At 37.0% G+C, this 21,971-nt stretch overlaps 1 pseudogene; it reads right to left on the reverse strand.

The window, feature by feature from the left end:
* Positions 1 to 9,811: 9,811 nt before the first annotated feature.
* LOC139438304 (proteasome subunit alpha type-3 pseudogene) lies at positions 9,812 to 10,578 on the reverse strand (annotated as a pseudogene).
* Positions 10,579 to 21,971: the final 11,393 nt, after the last annotated feature.

A 21,971-nucleotide genomic window follows, 5' to 3' on the forward strand; every position in this document is an offset into this window, starting at 1 on the left:
AGAGGGATTGAGTGTTGACTGCTAATGGGTAAGGTTTTTCTTTTTGGGGTAATGAAAATGCTCTAAAATTGAGTGCAGAGATGAATGCTCAAGGCATTCATTTTTACAAAAGCCATTTAATGTATACTTTAGTTGGATTGTATACTATGTGAGGATATCTTAATAAAATTGCTTAAAGAAAAAAAAACCAAAACATCCCAATGTAGTGAAGTCAAGGACAATAAGGCTTCACTAGTGATTTAAGTAGAATTTCTCCAAAGAAGATATACAAATAGTCAATGGCACATGAAAAGATACTCAAAATCATTGGTTATCAGGGAAATGCAGATCCAAACCACAATGAGATACTAATTCACATCCACTAAATGGCAATCACTAACAAAACAAAAATTAGTGAATGTTGGTGAAGCTACAAAGAAATAGAAATCCTAATTCATTGCTAGCAGCATTGTAAAATGGTGCAGACTCTTCAGAAACCAGTTTGGAAGTGCCACAGAATGTTAAGAACAGAATTATGATAAAACCAGCAATCCCATTTCTTGGGATATACTCAAAAGAAGTGAAGGCAGGGAACTCAGATAGATATTGGTACAATGCTTACCGCAGCATTGTTCAAAGTGGACAAAAGGTGGGAGCAACCTAAGTGTCCATTAACAAATGAATGAATGAACAAAAAGTGGTATCTACACAAAGGAATATTATTCAGCCATAAAAGAGGATGATGTTTTTTACTAAGTCCTTTGAGGTTCAAAAGAGTTTAATTTTGAGGAGGTCCCATTTATGTATTTTTTCTTTTGTTGTTCATGCTTTGGGTTTAAGGTTTAAGAATCTACCACATAGTGGACCATTGACCATGAGGTGCAGCGGTGCTCAGAGATGTATTCACCAAGTGCAATGAATGTCTCATGATGATGGAGGAAGTTGTTGTTATGGGGGAGGGGGTGGGGGTTTATGGGGACCTCGTCTTTTTTTAATGTAACAATTTAAAAATAAAGACAAAAAAAAGAATCTACCACCTATTACAAGATCTTGAAGATTTTTTCTGACATTTTCTTCTAGGGGTTTTATGGTAGTAACATTTATATTTAGGTCCTTGATCCATTTTGAGTTAATTTTTGAAATTTGATCAGTGGTTATGTAGGGCTACAGAACACATGTTAAGGGGTGTGCTGTTTCTCTTTCTAGAGTAATGAAAGATTTTTTGGTGACAATCAAAGCACAGCATTGTGACTGTACTAAGTCATTGATTCTACAGTTTAGTTAGATCATATGGCATGTGATGATATCTCAATAAAACTGCTTGATAAAGAAATAATTCTGCAAGAAAAGCCAGAAATAGCAGCTATATACAGCAGGGGAAACAGAAAGAGATTAAGAGGTGAAGAAGTTTCTAGGTGTGTGTGTATTATTATTATTTAAATTAAAAAGCTCTAGTATTGATTGAAGAGACAAGTGCACAACCATGTGGTTATACCATATACCATTGAATATACACTTTGGATGAATTGTATGCTCTTAGTAATATGCGAAAATAATATTTGTTGAAAAAAAAGCACTAAAGAACATGAAATCATGGTAACAGTTATTATTCTTAACAAATAGATATAATTTTATCAAGTAATGAGATTATAACATAAGGGGTTACTGATAAAATGATTACAGCAGAAAATGGATATACCATTAACTATAATGAGATTTAACTATCACTGTGAGAGAAATGAGATATATTAGAAAAACGATCATAACGTAAAAAGAGAGCATTATTTTATACATGGTTCCACAATGATAAAAGTCTAGTGATAAAAGAGGAGAAAAAAAAGAATATCGGTGAATAGGCAGACAATCAGATACCCTTCTACATTTCTGGTGGGAAATAAAAAATGATACAAACACGTGGAAAATCTTTTGGAGGACACACACCTCTCATATGACCTGGCATTCTCTTTCTAGGTATAGAGCCAAAGAATGGAAGAACAAGAACTCAAACAATAGTTTTGTAAACCACTGCTCATAGCAGCATTTTCACAACAGCCAAAAGATAGAAGCAACCCAAGTATCCATTCACAATTAAGTGAATAAAAAATGTGGTACGTATATATACAAGAGAATAGTATTCCATTGTAAAAGGAATGAAATCCTGATACATGCTACACTATATGGATGACCTAGGAAAAAATGACATTGAGTGAAATGTCAGACACAGAGACATACTGTATGACCTCACTCCTTTGAAATAACTGGAATAGGCAAGTTCGGATACAGAAAGTAGATTACAGCTTACTGAGTGCAGGTGAGAGGGTCAAGGAGAAGAGAATGCATAACAGAATCAGGGTTTCCATTTAGGGTGATAGGAAAGTTTGTGTAATGAATGGTGGTGACCTTAATACAGTAGTGTAATTAATCCTACTGAATGGTATGGTTGGGAGTGAATTGAGATGGTAAAGCATATGTTGTATATATGTTTCTACAATATAAAAAAGGAGCAAGTAAAGTCAATGACGATTAAATGCAATACAACACAATTTGTTCATTCCTTCATGTATTGATGGACACCTGAGTTGTTTCCATCTTTTTGAAATTATGCATAAGGTTGCTATGAACATTGGTGTGGAGATGTCTGTGTCCTTTCAATTATTCTGGATATATATCTAGCAGTGGTGATGTTGGGTCAAATTGCAGATCTTAATTTATCTTCCTTAAGAACCACCAAATAGCTTTCTACTGTATATGTGCTGATCTCCATTCTTAACAATGACTAAAAATTCCTCTCTCTATATCCTCTCCAACACTTGTAGTTTTTGGGGGTTTTTGTTTCTTTGTTTGCTTGTAATAGTCGTCATTCTAGTAGGCATGAAAATATATTTCACTATAGCTTTGATTTAATAGAAATGAAGTCAATCATATGACTCCAGGCATGACTTGAGGACATTATGTTGAGTGAAGAAAGACAGACAGAAAAGGAATTATGCAATGTGAAAGATACTGATTTAAAATGCTACATTCTGTTTGCCTCTATTTATATAAAATGTAAAACCAAAGAAATATACAGACAGGAATACACTAGAAGTGACATATGGCAGAAGAAGGATAGAGAGATTGAGAGATGACTATGCAGGTGTATGGATTTAGGTTTTTCATTTGTTTTTGTTCTGTTATTTTTCTTCTTTCTGTTTATTTCAGCTGTAATGTAAATGCTCTAATCAGGGTAAAAGTGATGCATGCACAAGTCTGAGGTTATACTAAATGTCACTGATTGTACAATTTAGATGGATTGTATTGTTTATGAATATGTTTTCTTATCAATAAAATTAAAACAAGAAAACACCAAAAAATAAATAAATAAATGCAATACAAAATACTAGGTGGGATCTAATAATGGAGGAGAAAAGACTCAAAGAGACTTTATTGGGGACATATTAAAAAATGGGAATATAGACTATGCTTTATAGCAATATTAAATATTTTTAACTGTACACAAGGCAGTTACATTAGTGAAGATCTTGGCTCTTAGGATGTAGGTGCTCTACCACTGAAGTATCCTGGTCCCAGACCCCTTTAGATCCAAATGCCCAGGGAGGTTGAAAGTAAAAGAATGGACAATAGTGAGAGACACTGCACCCAAATAATAGTGAAAAGAGAGTTAGACTCGAGTTATTAGCAGAAAAAATTTAAACAAATATGGTTACAAAGACAAAAAAGTATTTATATATCCTTAAAAGACAAAAAAGTATTTATATATCCATAAAAGGGTCTATATATCAAGATCACATTATAATTATAAACATATATGCAAGAAACAACAGAGCACTTAAATATATGGAGGGGAAAAAATGACAGATTTGAAGGGAGAAATAGTTCTCCCATAATATTTGGAAAATTTAATTTCCACTTTCACAAATGGATAGAAAAACTATACAGATGATTAAAAAGAATATTGAGAGCTTGAACAACACTATACACCAACAGGACCCAGTAGAATATATTCTTCTCAAGTGCACATAGAACATTCCTAGAATTGACCCTATGTTACCCCACAACATACATAGAAACCCTGAAATTATGAGGAACGTCTTTAGCCAAAGTGGCATGAAAGTTCCACAAATATGTGAAAATTGAATTACACACTCGAATCAACCTATGGGTCACAGATGAAATCTTGAGGGGAATTAGAAGACATTTTGTGATCAACAGAAATGAATACAGAACATATCAAAACTTATAGGATGCACAGAAAACATTACTGAGAGAAACTTGCAGCCAAAAACACCAAATTAAAAAATAAACATCTCAAATTAATAACATAATTTTACACCTTAAGGAAATACAAAAAGAAGAACAAACTAAACCCAAAACTGGAAGAAGGAAGGAAATAGAGATTAGAGCAGAGATGAATGAGACAATAGAAAATCAATAGAATCAACACAGCTATTAATAAATCTCGGTTATTTGAAAAGATCAATAGAACTGAAAATCCTATAGGTAGACTGATTAAGAAGAAAGGAAAGGGAAGCAGATGTGGCTGAACTGATAGAGCATCTGCCTACCATATAGGAGAGTCCAGAGTTCGATACCCAGAACCTCCTGGCCTGTATGGTGAGCTGGCCCATGCGCACAGCTGTCACATGCAAAGAGTGCTGTGCCATGCAGGGGTGTCCCTGATGTGGGGGTGCCCATGTGCAAGGAGTTTGCCCTGCAAGGAGAGTTCCCCACACAAAAAAAGCACAGCCCACCCAGGAGTGGCACCACACACATGGAGAGCTGATGCAGCAAGATGATGCAGCAAAAAAGAGATCCAGTTTCCTGGTGCCTCTGAGAGTGCAAGCAGACATAGAAGAACACAAAGGGAGTAGACACAGAGAGCAGACATTGAGGGGAGGAGGTGAGAAGAGAAATAATAAATCTTTAAAAAAAAGAATAAAGGAAAGAATCAATTCACTAAAGTTAGTAATGAAAGTGGTAACACTGCTAAAATGGGATTTAAAAGTAAACTTTAAGCAATTGTGCCACAACAGATTAGGTATCTTTGACAACATGGACCAATTCCTAGAAATACACCTTGCATTCCTTATAATATTTACTCTTAAAAATTCACTGCTCTGAAAAACAAAAAACAAAAACTTAGTGCAGATTTTTATAAAAATAATTTAGGTAATCATATATTCTATTTTTTAGATAACATACTTTTTGGTTACCCTTTGTCTTTCCTGTCTGGCCATTTTCCAAGGGAAGTAAAGATTTGTTAGAGTCAGTGAATGGAATTATACAGGCAAATCAATCAACCACCTGCCCCTGTGGTGTTTCAGTTTGATTTAGAAGTGAATTTAAAGTGAAAATGACAATGTTAAATTATGCACTTAGTATCAGAGGATTTCATCAGTTCAGATGGGACATACCTTGGAAAACATCATGTATAGCTAAAACCTTAAAGATTTAACTGGGCAAAGTTTTAGAAAAGGTGTTTGGGATAGGAATTGGTTTACTGGAAAAATGTACAAAACCCAAGCAACATCAGACTATTCTTTGCAGAAACTAAGAGCAGAATGAACTGAAGGAAATTGAAGTATTCAGGACCTGAAGGCCATTGTAAGCCCTATGGTCCTTCTCCTAAGGACAGTGGGAAGCCATGAACAAACTTAAAGAATGACAGGATGAGACAGGTATGTCCAAAAGAGCATTTTAGGTTTCAGATGCTTTGACATGTCGACAAGAGAGTACACCAACAGAAAATTGAGGAGGGTAAGGGTGAATTTTAAATATTCGATGATGGATGTCCGTAAGACTTGATGAAAGAAACAGGACCTGTGACATTGCGTGCAGTTTGGACAAAGAAGTCAGGAACTATTTAACCCTTTTCTGTGAATCCCTCCTAGACTAAGCACAGATGACCTATCTGGGGCCTCACTGAATCAACTTGAAGGATATCCCACTAGTGCGATCTGGGAAAATTGGTGCATTAAAATAAACAATGATAATAGATGAGAATATATTGATAAAACTGAATACCTTAATCTGTAGTGCTATAACAAATAAACAGGAAGTAAGCAAGCCTTTTTAAGGTAGAAAGCTACGTAAGATATATAGAAGCAGTGCTGGAAATGGAAAAATATTACCATTTGACAACCATCAGAGTGGTAGTTGATTCAGATGAGAGGATGGGGGATGGAGGGTGGTTGGGGTCTACAGTATTGATACCAGACTATGTCCTCATAATATGTCATTCATTGTAAAGTGAAAACATGTTTTTGCATGAGAAGGAACCTAGAGAAACTTCATGGGGTTATCAAGTTCACATCACCAGTGATGACCCAAAGGGGATCTCCTACATCTACTGACGGGCTGCACTCCTAACTTCCTGATGGTCTGAATGTAGGATCTAAATCTCAAGAGGAAACACTGGGCAAAGGTCGGGGCCATTTGTGATCATTAATTTCTCAAAGATGTGAAAATGAAAGAACTTTTCAGGAGGAACTCCATATTGAAGTTGACTGGATAAAGCTGACTGGAAAAATATATTTTTGAGAGAGTTTGAGAAGAATAAGACAGTAGATAAAAGTTGAAGAGGTTTGTGAATGGGATTACAGCATTGAAGCACAGCTGATTTCCTCATTTGGGGTGTTCTAGTAGAGTGTCCTTGTTTTGCAGATACATATATTTTTGTGAAATGTTTATTAGTGGGCAAATGGGATAAAATTAAAATAACTGGGGAAACAACTGGTGAATCTAAGGAAGGGATTGGATTGGGGGTTCTTTGTACCTACTCCTGAATTTTTTTAAAGAGGTACGGGGGATTGAACTCAGGACCTTGTACACAGGAAGCAGGAGCTCAAGCAGTGAGCTGCACTCACTCCTACTGCAGTTTTTCATATCTTTGATATTATTTCAAAATAAATGACTTTGAAAAACACCCATGTTGTTTCCATCCTACTAAAGTATTGAGGCCAAATCTACTTCAATGCTATGCAACCAAAGTTGAGAAAGCAATTGACCTTTTAAGAATCCAGATGTTATTAAAGAGAAGATGGGCAATTATTATATTAATAGCACTATGTCTTTGATGTCCTGAGTGATTTGAGGTGTTTGTGGAAACAGCAAGATAACTGTATTTCAGTTTCTCACAGGAACTCCTTCCACTGCTTCATGTTGTCAACACCGACTACCCTTTGTCCCAGGTTGAAAGCCATGGAGTAGGACATTATATAATTAGATGGAAAAATAACCAGAACTGAAACCATAGGAGTGAAGCCAACTCGATTCCAAAGTAGTTTCCACAGGAAAGCAGCACTTGGCTTTTCTACTGAAGTCCTGTACTCTTTATCTTGTTCTTTTCTGGTTAAAAATCTCCTCTATTTGTCTTCCCTTTATACAGGGAGGAAGAGTTCATAAACCTAATCAGAATTACATTTCAAGGGACACCCTGATTACACAGCTGCTAAAGCTGGCCAGGCTTCATTCTGTGGGACACGCCCTGTTCACTCTGATTGAATTTATCATACATTTAAAATTTTAAAATCTCATAAAATCATGCAAACATTTTGTATCCTTTATTAATTCAATACATACTTTTTGACTGAATTCTTTGTATCAGGAAATTTCTGGGTCCTCAAGACTAAGTAGGGACCCAGATGCACTGGATCTCTATGGACAAAAAGCTAGAATCCCCTGGAGGAAATATATAATTTTTTAAAAAGGGAGGGGGGAGTGTATGTGGCTCAAGTGATTGAGCACCTGCTTCCCACAAGGGAGATCCCAGGTTTGGTTCCTGGTACCTCCAAAAAACAAAGACAAAGAACAAGCCTTTGTTCTTTGAACAAGTTCTTTGACTGAAGAAGATCCTTCATTTCATACATTAATTGGCCACTTGTTAATACACTTTTATGAAGGGCCTTTTCAAGTGTTTTCTCCATCTTCCTACTGGGCTCTTTGCCATTCTTATTAATTTGTAAAGGTTATTTCTATATTAACACTATGAGTCCTTTCTTGGATATATGGATTGCAAAAGTATTTTCCCACTAGTTGGCTTGACTTGTACTTTCTCCATGTTGTCTTTTGAAGACTAAAATTCCTTATTTTTTCTTTTATTTTAGCAATGTTTTAAACAAATCAATTTTATTGACACATAATAATAAAGCATAAATTGTTCCAAACTGATGGATGCTATTCCATTTAATCACATGTTTGTGCATTCATTACATCGGGCATTTTACAGCACTTCCATTATTCCAATAATAATAAAATAAACAAAACAAAAAAAAATCTCATTCCCTCTAAGTCTCTCTGTTTCCACTGCTGTAAAAAGCTGCTGTTCTTTTCTTTTCTCTCTAGTATATTTGTATTTTTATTTTACAAAAATGGTCTTATACATACAATATCACCCACATTCATACTTTACATGAGGTTTCACTGTCTTATGAAGTCCCATGTAACAGTTTTTAGCTTTCCTTCTATTAATATACATGTCCTTAGACTTCCCTTTCAACCACTGTCATACCCATATAGAATTCAGCTAATTACACTCACCATGATGTGCTTCTATTCATTTCCAAAGATTTACAAATAACCTTTTTACCAGTTATGCATACATTAACCTTCAGCTTTCCATTCTCTACCCTCATTTTCTTTTCTGGTGACCTATATTCTAATTATTAACTTCATGAGTTGACATTTCATATTTAGTTCATAATAGCACAATCATACAGTATTTGTCTTTTTGTGTCTGGCTTCATTCAACATAATGTCCTCTAGGTTCATCCATGTTGTCATATGCTTCACAACTTCATTTCTTCTTACAGCTGCATAATATTCCATTATGTGTATACACCACAGTTTGTTTATCCATTCATCAGTTGATGGACACCCAGGTTGTTTCTAACTTTTGGCAGTCATGAATAATGCCACTGTGAATTTCAATGTCCAGATGTCTGTTGGTGTCTCTGCTCTCAGTTATTCCAAGCACATACATAGTAATGATATTGCCAGGTGACATGCTAGGTTCATATTCAACTTCCTTAGGAGATGCCAGTCATTCCTCCACAATGGCTGTACCATTCTGTATTCCCACTAACAGTGAATAAGTGTTTCCATCTCTCCATATCCTCCCCAACATTTAGTTTTCCAACATTAAGAGTACCCAGTGTAATAGGTATGAAATGATATCTCATGTAGTTCTGATTTGCATTTCCCTAACTGCTAATGAAAAACATTTTTTTCATGTGTCTTCACCATTTGTATTTCTTCTTTGGACAATTTCTTTTCAAGTTTTTTTGCCCATTTTTTAATCGGGAAGTTTGTCTTTTCACTATTGAGTTGTATATTTTCTTTCCATATCTTGGATATTAAACCCTTACTGCATATGTGATTTATTTCTAAAGTGACAGATTAGGATCTTTAATTTTTAAATCCACTCCTCCTTATGACAATAAAGGAAAAGAGAAACATTCTTAGCTCACATGTTGTAGGATCTGTTTTTCTAAATTACACCTAAAGTTTAAGAGAGGAGAATAACCAATATCATTTAAATACAAAACTGGGCAATAACAGCCCAGCAGATTATTTTTTGCTTCTACATTAGTGGACTGGGGTTTTAAATTCATATGATCCAACAGCCTCTAAGGAATGTTAAAGCAGGCATTTTAATTCTGAGTACTGGGTTTTCAATTGCCACAGTAATTTTGTTAAGCAGATATTAAGCAAACATCAATGATTATAAGACAAAAATTTAATGAAAACTTGTTACTGGGTATATAATAATCCATTGGGCTAAATAGTTTACATGGGACTATACAGAAATTTAAAACAGAAGCACATGTAAATGTTACATATTTTCATCATCAGATTCATCTTCTTCCTTCAAAGATTCCTTAGCATATTTCTCTGCTTTTTCCCTTATATCTTTTGGAACAATTTCATGTCTTTCTTTAGTTAATTCACCAAGCCAGCTGAGCTCTAGTTCAAATGCTTTATCTTTAACTTCATCATGTACTATGTAAATTATTTTTGCAACTTCTTTAACAAACTCACGGCAGGTCATTTCTTTCATCTGAAGCTTTTCGATTTCTGTCTTTGCAGCTTACCTGGCTTTACAGTGGCACAGCCCCAATAACCATATGAAACACCCGATGGATCAACCATGTGGAGTTGTGCACTATCCTTCACAATGTAAGACCCTAACATGAAACTGCATCCAAAAGGTCTAACAGCACTGTACAGTGTATAGGCATGAACATACATGGCCACTCTGTCTGCAAGATGTTTGAGTGGAATGTTACAGCCAAAGCTAGATCTAAAGTTGGAAGCTTCTTCTCTTGCTATGTCTGCTAAAGAACAAGCATCTGCCAACAAACCTGCTACCGCCATTCCCACATGCCGATCAACATTAAAATGCCGTTTGTTGGAATCTTCTTCATAAAGTTTAGAAAGGACTAATTTTTTTACTCCAAAGACAACACCATCTTTACATCCGATTCCAATAGCTGTACTACTATCTTCCACAGCCTTCATAGCATATTCAACCTGAAAAACTCTCCCATCAGGAGGGAATGTAGAGGCTGACAGAGCATACCCAGTGCCGAGAGAGCTCATTGTGTTAAAGCCACCGTGTAGTGTAGGGATTCCAGACCCAAAACGCTTCCACTAGCCTGGATAAGTGATTGACAAAGATTTTCTCCCATTGAATTGGCTGCCTTTTCACCCTTTTGACAAGATCCTTTGAGGTGTAAAAGTGTTTAATTTTAAGGCAGTCCCATTTATCTATTTTATCTTTTGTTGCTTGTGCTTTGGGTGTAAAGTTTAAGAAACTACCACTGGTCACAAGATGTCAAAGATGTTTTCCTACATTTTCTATTAGCACTTTTATGGTTGTCACTTTTATATTTAGGTCTTGACCCATTTTGAATTAATTTTTGTGTAAGGTGTGAGATAGGCATCCTCTTTCTTTTGGCTATGGATATCCAGTTCTCCCCGCACCAAGGGAGTAGACTGTTCTGGCCCAGCTGGAAAGGCTTCACAGGCTTGCCAAAAATACTTGATGATAGATGTGAGGGTCTATTTCTGAATTCTTAATTTGTTTCCTTTGGTTAATCTGTCTTTATGCCAGTACCATGCTGTTTTTGCCATTATCTCGTAATATGCTTTATTTTTCTCTTTTTAAAAAAGATCTATTTATTTAATTATTTATTTCCCCTTCCTGCTCTCTGTGTCATTTGCTGTGTGCTCTTCTGTGTCTATTTGCATTCTTGTGAGCAGCACTGGGAATCTGTGTCTCTTTTCATCGTGTCATCTTGCTGCATCAGTCTCCGTGTGTGCGGTGTCAGTACTGGGTGGGCTCTGTTTTTTTTCATGTAGGGCATCTTTCCTTAGGGGGTGCACTCCTTGTACATGGCACTTCCCTACATGGGGCATACCCCTGCATGGCACAGCACTCCTTATGCACAGCAGCACTGCATGTGGGCCAGCTCACTACATGGGTCAGGAGGCCCTGGGTTTGAACACTGGACCTCCCATATGTTAGGTGAACACTCGATCAGTTGAGCCAAATCTGCTTCCCTTGGTAATATCCTTTAAAGTCCAGAAGTGAGAGTCCTCCAACCTTGTTCTTTATTCAAGTCATTTTTTATCTATTCAGGGACACTTTCCCTTCCAACAAATGTGATCATTGGTTTTTCCATCTCTGCAAACAAAGGGTGACAGGACTTTCACTGGGATTGCATTGAATATGTAAATCTGTTTGGGTAGAATTGACATCTTAAAGATATTTAGCCTTCCACTCCAGGAACAAAGGCTGTCCATTTATTTAAGCTTTCTTTGGTTTCTTTTAGCAATGTGTTGGAGTTTTCTGAATAGGAGCCCTTTATATCTTTGCTTAATTGTATTCCTAAATATTTTATTTTAGTTACTATTATAAATGAATTTTTTTTCTGATTTCCTTCTCAGATGGCACACCAGTAATGTATAGAAGTGCTATTCATTTTTGCAAATTAATCTTGTATCCTGCCACTTTGCCAGACTTGTCTATTAGGTCTAGTAGCTTTCTTATGGATTTTTCAGGAGATTCTAGGTATACAGTCATATCCTCAGTGAATAGTGGAAGTTTTACTTCTTCCTTCCCTTTCTGGATGCCTTTTATTTCTTTATCTAGCCTAATTGTTCTAGCTTGAATTTCTAGTACAATATTGAATAACAATAGTGACAGCTGGCATCCTTGTTTTGTTCCTAATCTCAGCAAGAAAGCTTTCTATTGCTGCAATCAGCTCACAATAGGAAGCATCTGCAACATGTACAATAAGGTAACATTTACAATAACAGGAAGAAATTGCAACTTCATGTATAATAACAGGAAGCAACAGATAGGTGAGCCAATTGCCCACAACATTTTACCTTTCACCATTGAGCACCATGCTAGCTGTAGGGTTTTCCTATATACATTTTACCATATTGGGAAAGCTTCCTTCTATTCTTATCTTTTGGTTGTTTTTATCAAAAAAAGGTGCTGTATTTTGACAAATGCCTTTTCTGCATCAGTCAAGAAGATCATGTGATATTTCCTCTTCAATTTATCAATGTGGTTTATTACACTAATTGATTTTCTTGTGTTGAACCACCCTTGCATACCTGGGATAAAACCAACCTGACTGTGGTGATAATTCTCTTAATGTGATTTTTTATTTGGTTTGCAAGTATTTTGTTGAAGACTTTTCTGCATTTATATTCATTAGCGATATTGGACTGTAATTTTCTTTTTTGTGGTATCTTTATCTGGTTTTGATATTCGGGTGATGTGGGCTTCATAGAATCAGTTTGGTAGCGTTCTTTCCTGTTCAATTTTTTTCGAAAAGCTTGAGCAAGTTTGGTATTAGATCATCTTCGAATGACTGGAAGAATTCACCTGTGAAGCCTTCTGATCCTGAACTTTTCATCTTTGGGAAATTTGAGTTTTTTTAAAAAAGACTTACTATTTATTTCCCACCCTTTCCCCCTTACCCCCCAGTTGTCTGCTCTCTGTGTATTCTTCTGTGTCTGCTTGTATTCTTGTCAGCGGCACCGGGAATCTGAGTCTCTTTTTGTTGCATCATCTTTTGCATCAGCTCTCCGTGTGTGCGACACTACTTCTGGGCAGGCTGTACTTTTCTGTACAGGCAGCTCTACTTATGGGGTGCACTCCTTGTGCGTGGAGCTCCCCTATGCTGGGGACACCCTGTGTGGCATGGCATTCCTTGTTTACATCAGCACTGCATGTGGGCCAGCTCACTACGTGGGTCAGGAGGCCCTGGGCTTCCCATGTGGTAGGCAGATGCTGTATCAGTTAAGCCAAATCCACTTCCCTTTGGGAGGTTTTTCATGACTGTTTCAATCTTTTTACTTGTGATTGGTTTGAGATCTCCTGTTTCCTCTAGAGTCAGTGGAGATCAGGCGTTCTTATCCTTTTCTGTTCCACAGATCCCTTTGCCAGGTGAAAACCACGAATGCTTTCTCAGAATGTAGCAGGAGAGTTTTTGACACTTAACATTGGCATATCTTTTAAATTAAATTTAGGATTATTCAAAATTCCTTCAAGCTTAAAGACCCCCTGTAATCTTCCCAGGGACCCCTGGGGGTTGTCAAACCCTTGTTCAGAACCCCTAGTATAAGTTTGTATGTTTTCTAGGAATTTGTCCATCTCATCTACATTGTCTCATTTTTTGCACACAGTGGTTCATAGTATCCTTTTTTGATCTCTCATTTCTGCAGGGCCAGTGGTAATGTGTCCCTCTCATTTCTGATTTTATATATTTGCATCTTTTTTGATTACTACTCTCCCTAAGGCTTTGTCAAATTTGTTGAACTTCTCAAAGCACCAACTTTTCATTTTTCGTTTTGTTGATTCTCCCTATTGCATTCATTCATTTATTTATTTTGTCATTCATTCATTCAGTCATTCATTTATTCATTCATTTCATATCCCCCACCCCTTGCAAGCTGCTTGCTGTCTGCTCTCTGTGTCCATTCACTGTGTGGTCTTCTGTGTCTGTATTTATTTTTTATTTATTCCCCCACCCTCTTTGTGGCTTGCTTGTTTTCTGGTATCTGCGTCCATTCACTGCATGCTCTGCTGTGTTTTTTTGTTTGTTTGTTTCTTGTCTCCCTTTTATGTTGTGTCACCTTGCTGTGTCAGATCTCTGTGGCACTTGTGGGCAGCAGCACTCCACGGTGCTTGCAGGCTGGGCAGCACTCTGCGGTGCCAGGGCTGGCGGCTCACCACAGAGTACGGGGGAGCCTGCCTTCATAAGGAGGCCCCAAGATGTGAACCCAGGGCCCCCCATATGGTAGATGGGAGCCCAACGGATTGAACCACAGCTCCTTCCCATTCCCTATGGGTTTTTTTGTTCTTGATTTCATTTATTTCTACTCTGATCTTTACTATTTCTTTTCTTCAGCTTGGTTTAGGATTAGTTGCTGTTCTTTTTCTAGTTCCTCGAGATGTGCAGTTGGTTCAATTTTGGCTGTGATTTTTTGTTTGTTTGTTTGTTTTTAGGTACCAGAGCTGGAGACCGACCCCTGTACCTTACATGTGGGAAGCAGGTGCCCAACCACTTGAGCTACAACTGCTTCCTTATGTCTTCTTTTTAAATATAAGCATTGCGGGCTATAAATTTCTCTTTTAGCAGTGTCTTTGTGTTGTCCCACAGGTTTTGATATGTTTTGTTCTCATTTTCATTCAACTCCCAAATATTTTCTTCCATTGTGCAGGCTGCTTTATTGACCAGGTACTCTTAAGCACAAATGACTTGATTATGAGGAGGTTCCCTTTATCTATTTTTTCTTTCATTGCATGTGCTTTGAGTGTAAGTCTAAGAAACAGTTGCCCAACACAATATCTGAAGATCCTTCCCCACATTTTCTTCTGTGAGTTTTATGGTCCTGGTTCATATCTTCAGGTTTTTGTTCATTTTCAATTAATTTTTGTTTAAGGTGTTAGGTACGGGTAAGGTGTGAGAAGGTGAAAAAGAAACCGACTTAATGGAAAAAGATTTTGGAAATCACATATCCAGTAAAGGTTTAATATCCATGATATATAAAGAGATTCTACAGTTCCACACTAAAATGACAAATCACCCAAGTTAAAAATGGGCAAAAGACTTAATTTAACCAAATTAATAAAGATCCTACACAAATACTAAGTGTTGATAATAGGGAAGCAATTAGTTGAGATGTGAAGGATCTTTTGGGATTAAGCTTTCCTTTCTATCACCCAGGAGAAAGAAAAACATGTCCTGATTATAAAGGACATATACATGGATGGTCATAATATCCCAAACTCGAAGGACCAAAGTATCCACCAAGAGGAACATGAAGAAACATTTTGTAATATAGTCATTCAAAGTCAAAGGACACAATCATAAAAAAATGGGAGAACTTGCTGATCTACCAAATATGAATGATTATGAAACAATGTTTGGGCAAAAGATGCATGCACCAAAATGTAAATTCCAATTTATTTCATGTGGCAAAACTGATTTATGATAATAGAAAATCAGAACATTGGTGAATATGTTGGGGGGGGGTATGTAATGAGTGAAGGGTATAGGGATTATTTTCCAGATTAATGTAAATGATTCATACCTTGATAGGGTCATTGGTACTGTAGGGACAGAGGATGAAAGTTTCAGAAATATGACAAAGCATGCAGTTAAGATCAGTACATTTCAGTATTTAAAATTTTTACATCAATTTTAAAAAACAGAGATGGAGAGAAAAATATTCATAAGAATATACAGAAGATGGTGGCTGAGTGAACTTCCCTGATAGTATCTCCTGCAGGGAGTTGGCTGGGTGGCATTGGAGGCTCTTTGGGACTGGGCTGTTTTGGGATTTTTGCTGGTTAGGAGGGTCTGGACATTGATTTGGAGGGAACGTAACAGAGAGGATGTGTCTGTGAAATATACACGGAGGTCCCAGCTGCTCACGGAAGATTCCCTCCTTGGTGGGCAGAGCTGCAGCATCCGGCGCTGCCACAGAGCGGGGAGCCACTGCAGCGGGGGTTTTTCTCTTTTTTTGGAGGCTCTGCAGTACTGGGGAGTTTATGGGCCCTGGGCGGCCTGTTGGGGGGTTGGTGGGACGGGAGGCACTTACAAACCGATTTGGGCAGACCAACAGGAGTTTTATGGCAAAGCGGGGGGAATTTTTGATTGCGGACACAAACAATAGCGCTTCTGCCTAGAGCCATGCCCCCCCAAGCCAGGCTGCTGATCTACAGTGGTCTTAAAGTGATAGCAACAAAGAGACGCCACCAGGGTCTCCTGGGTGGGAGATGTTTGGAAGCTGATTAAGGGAATATTTTGCAAAGCATGGGAATTTTGGGTTTGGACTCTGTTATTAGTGTTTTGGGCTAGAGCCCCTACCCCGGACATGGATATTGATCTGAGTCATTAAATTGGCTGCAGGCTAGAGGCGCCCCCAGGTGGCCATTCTGGAGGACCACAGGGTGGGAGGGTTCCTGAAGTCAATTGGTGATATACCACACAATAGACCCTAGTGAGTGAGTGAATTGTAGGGTACAGAACACAGGATAGAGCTTGTGGACGTGACCACACCCATAGGGCTGGCCCCCAGCTGTGAGGATCCCTGATGGCTGTGATGCACTGTGGTGCTCCCAGGCTTCCTGTTAACCGGACTTGAGGTTGCCAGGTCTGAGTCCCCTGGACTCTGGTGACCCACACCCCAGAGACTCACACCTCTTGAGTCCTCAATATCTCAGACTTTCCATCCCTGAATCCACCACGCCCTGAGGTCCAATTGAGGTCCTTGAATGTCCTAGCCCTCAATGTTTGCATTTTTCTTCTTTGTTTTGTTTTGTTTTTATTTTTATTCTATTTTTATATTTTATTCTATTTTTTTAATGTTCTGATTCCTCGCATTGCATTATCCCCTAGTCTTTTCTCCCAGCATATCCCCCAAAGTCTTTTTTTTTCTCTCTGTCTTGTCCCCCATCTTCTTGTTATTCTATTTTATCTTAACAATACAATAGGTGCTGCAGGAAACACCTCACATTTGCTGAGTTTCCTCATCCTCCACTGCCTCATTTCTGTGTGAATAGACTTTGGCTATCTACACTATCCCTTTCCCCCTACATCTTGATATCCTCCATCATCTACTATCTCTCCTATATTCCACCTCCCTTTCTTAGATCCACAAAGTGTCTAACTCTTAATTTCTAATACCTTTGTTTTGTTTTCTGTCTGGTATCCACTCTTGAAATTATTACCTTTCTTTTCTCTTTCCCTCTCTCATGAAAACAATAGCTTTTTAGTTCATACCATATTCCTCCCATAGTCAGTCATCTACCTCATTATAGGGACTCTACCTACTGCTATAACTCTACACAATTTACATGAATCTAACCTCCATCCTCCCAGAACTCATATTGTTGCTTTGTTAACATATATCACCAATACGACTTTACACTTTTTCCTTGCTTACACAATTGCCTTTCCCTGGCACTAATATTTTCCTTTAAAGTGAACTTAACCAGCAATAAGAAATAGAATAAGAAGAACAAAGTGACAAAGAGAAGATATAACACTTACACAAAAACAACAGCTAAATAATCTCGCAGACTAGACAAAGAAGCTAAGGAACTGATTAAAACCCATTAAGAAAAAATGATGACCAGAGAGCAACAAAAATCTACAAACCAAACCGGTAATCAGGAAAACATGGCTGAATCCAATCAACAAACTAAAAATCAGTAAGGGGAGCCGAACTTCGCACTAGCAATGAAAGATCTCAGAACATTTATCACTGACAAATTTGATGAAGTAAAGGAAGAGGTTAACAACATGAAGACAACACTTGGAGGGGAAATTGCAGACATAAGCAAAAAGATAACAGATATGATGGAAATGAACACCACAGTTCAAGAAATCAAAAATACACTTGCAGCAAATATCAGCAGACTAGAAGAGGCAGAGCAGAGAATTAGTAATGTGGAAGACAGTGCATTGGAAATCAAACAGATAGTAGAAGTGGTCAATAAAAAGATAGAAAAAATCCAGCTAGTACTTAGAGACATGAATGATAATGCAAAATGCTCAAACATACGTATTATAGGCATTCCAGAAGGAGAAGAGAAGGGAAAGGGGTCAGAAGGTGTCTTGCAGGAAATAATGGCTGAAAACTTCCCAAATCTACTGAAAGAGACAGATGTACATATCCAAGAAGCACAGCACACTCCACTGGTCATAAACCCCAACAGGCCCACCCCAAGACATATACTTGTCAAATTATACAATGCTCAAGACAAAGAGAAAATTCTAAAAGCAGCAAGAGAAAAGAAAACCATCACATACAAGGGAAGCTCCATAAGATTAAGTGCTGATTTCTCATCTGAAACCATGTACCTTTAGTCAAGGTACTAAAGGAAAAAAAATTCCAACCAAGAATACTCTATCCAGCTAAACTAGCATTCAAAATGATGGACAGTTCAAAATATTCACAGATAAACAAAAACTGAAAGAGTATGCCAACAAGAAACCTCCCCTTCAAGAAATTCTAAAGGGAGTTCTGCAGGAAGAAAGGAAAAAACAGGACAGGCAGAGTTGGAGGAGAGTGTAAGAGCAACAAAAAAGACAAAAATGGAAGGGAAAGAAATACAAACAAAATATGACAAACACAAATCCAATCAAAATATGGCTAACACAAATAATTCCCTGAAAGTAATAACACTGAATGTCAATGGATTAAACTCACCTATCAAAAGATTCAGACTGGGACACTGGATAAGGAAATATGACCCATCTATATGCTGTCTACAAGAGACACATCTTAGACCCAGAGACTCACGGAGGTTGAAAGTGAGTGGCTGGAAAACAATCATACAAGCAAGCAATAACCAAAAAAAAGCAGGAGTAGCTATATTAATATCAGACAAAATAGACTTTAAATGCAAAACAATTGTGAGAGACAAAGAAGGGTACTACATTTTAGTGAAAGGGACAATCTGTCAAGAAGATTGAACAATCATAAATATTTATGCTGCTAACAAGGGCACCTCTAAATACGTGAGTCAAATGCTGGAAAAACTAAGTGAAAAAATAGATGCATCTACAATTATAGTGGGGGATTTTAATACACCACTATCAACTCTGGATAGAGCATCTCAAAAGAGAATCACTAAAGAAACAAAACATTTGAACAGGATATTAGAGGAGCTGGAACTAATAGACATATATAGATCATTACACCCAAACACAGCAGGATATACTTTTTTCTCAAGTGTGCATGGATCATTGTCCAAGATAGACCATATGCTAGGCCACAAAGAAGGCTTAATGAATTCAGAAAGATCGAAATCATACAAAACAATATCTCTGACCACAGTGGAGTGAAGCTGGAAATTTGCAAGGGACAGAGGCCCAGATTTCACACCACGATTTGGAAATTAAACAGCACACTCTTAGAAAAACAGTGGGTCAAAGAGGAAATTTCAAAAGAAAACATGACTACCTTGAAACAAATGATAATGATAACACAACATACCAAAATTTATGGGATGCAGCAAAAGCAGTACTGAGAGGGAAATTTATAGCCATAAATTCATATATCCAAAAAGAAGAAAGAGCAAAAATTAAAGAACTAACTGCACTTTTGAAGGAATTAGAAAAACAACAACAAAGTAACCCAACAGGAAGAAGAAGGAAGGAAATAACAAAGAGAGGAGCAGAACTAAATGAAATAGAAAATAAGAAAGCACTTGAAAAGATAAACAAGACCAAGAGCTGGTTTTTTGAGAAGATCAACAAAATTGACACACCTTTAGTGAGACTAACAAAGAAAAAGAGAGAGAAATGCAAATCCACATAATAAGAAATGAGAAAGGTGATATCACCACTGACCCCACAGAAATAAAGACTATCATAAGAGCATACTTTGAAAAACTATATTCCAACAAAAATTACAATTTAGAGGAAATGGACAAATTCCTAGAAACACATAAGCAGCCCATATTGACGAAAGAAGAAATTGATGATCTCAACAAACCAATCACAAGCAGAGAGATAGAATCAGTCATTAAAAATCTCCAAACTAAGAAGAGCCCAGGGCCAGACGGCTTCACAGATGAATTCTACAAAACACTCCAGAAAGAACTAACACCAATCCTGCTGTAACTATTCCAGAAAATCGAAACAGAAGGAACATTGCCAAACTCCTTCTATGATGCCAACATTACCCTAGTACCAAAGCCAAACAGACACCACAAGAAAGGAAAATTACAGACCAATTTCTCTAATGAACCTAGACGCAAAAATACTTAACAAAATACTTGCTAATCGTATTCAACAACACATTAAATGAATTATACACCATGACCAAGTGGGATTTATTCCAGGTATGCAAGGATGGTTCAACATAAGAAAATCAATCAAAGTAATACACTATATAAAGAGATTGAAGGAAAAAAATCACACGATTATATCTCTAGATGCAGAAAAAGCATTTGACAAAATACAGCACCCCTTCTTGATAAAAACACTCCAAAAGATCAGCATACAAGGAAACTTTTTGAACATGATAAAGAGTATATATGAAAAACCTACAGCCAACATTGTTTACAATGGAGAAATCCTGAAATCCTTCCCTCTAAACTCAGGAAAAAGACAAGGATGCCCATTGTCTCTGCTCCTATTTAACATTGTCTTCGAAGTACTTGCTTGAGCACTGAGGCAAGAACCAGATATAAAAGGCATTCAAATTGGAAAGGAAGAAGTCAAAATTTCATTATTTGCAGATGACATGATCCTATATGTAGAAAACCCTGAGAGATCTACAACAAAGCTTCTAGAACTCATAAATGAGTTCAGTAAAGTCGCAGGTTATAAGATCAATGTGAAAAAATCAGTAGCATTTTTGTATACCAATAATGAGCAAGATCAGGAGGAAATCCAGAAACAAATACCATTCACAATAGTAAATTAAAAAATCAAATACTTAGGAATAAATTTAACTAAAGAGGTAAAAAACTTATATACTGAAAACTATACAAGACTGTTCAAGGAAATCAAAGAAGACCTAAATAAATGGGAGAATATTCCTTGTTAATGGATAGGAAGACTGAATATTATTAAGATGTCTATCCCACCAAAACTGATCTACACATTCAATGCAATCCCAATAAAAATCAACACAGCCTTCTTTAAGGAACTAGAAAAACTATGAAATTTATTTGGAAAGGAAAGAGGCCCCGAATAGCCAAAGACATATTGAAAAAGAAAAATGAAATTGGAGGAATCACATTACCTGATTTCAAAACATACTACAAAGCTACAGTAGTGAAAACAGCAAGGTATTGGCATAAGGAGAGACACACAGACCAATGGAATCGAATTGAAAGTTCTGATATAGAACCTCACATACATAGTCATATAATATTCGATAAAGCCACCAAACCCTCTCAACTGGAAGAGAATGGCCTATTCAACAAATGGTGCCTGGAGAACTGGATAACCATATGTAGAGGAATGAAAGAGGATTACCATCTCACACCTTATACAAAGATCAACTCAAGATGGATCAAAGACCTAAATGTAAGAGCCAAGACCATAAAGATCTTGGAAAGCAGTGTAGGCAAACATTTACAGGACCTTGTAATAGGAAATGGCTTCATGAACATCATACCAAAAGCACGAGCAGCAAAAGTACAAATAGATAAATGGGGCTTCCTCAAAATTAAAGCCTTCTGCACCTCAAAGGAGTTTGTCAAGAAAGTAAAAAGGGGACCCACACAATGGGAGAAAATATTTGGCAACCATATATCTGATAAAAGACTTATAACTTGCATATATAAAGAACTCCTATATCTTGAAAATAAAAAGATAAACAACCCATTTTAAAAATGGGAAAAAGATTTAAACAGACACTTCTCCAAAGAAGAAATACAAATGGCTAAAAAGCACATCAAAAAATGCTCCAAATCTCTAGCTATCAGGGAAATGCAAATCAAA

The sequence above is a fragment of the Dasypus novemcinctus genome, chromosome Y (assembly GCF_030445035.2).
Source record: "Dasypus novemcinctus isolate mDasNov1 chromosome Y, mDasNov1.1.hap2, whole genome shotgun sequence".
NCBI classification, from domain to species: Eukaryota; Metazoa; Chordata; class Mammalia; order Cingulata; family Dasypodidae; genus Dasypus; species Dasypus novemcinctus.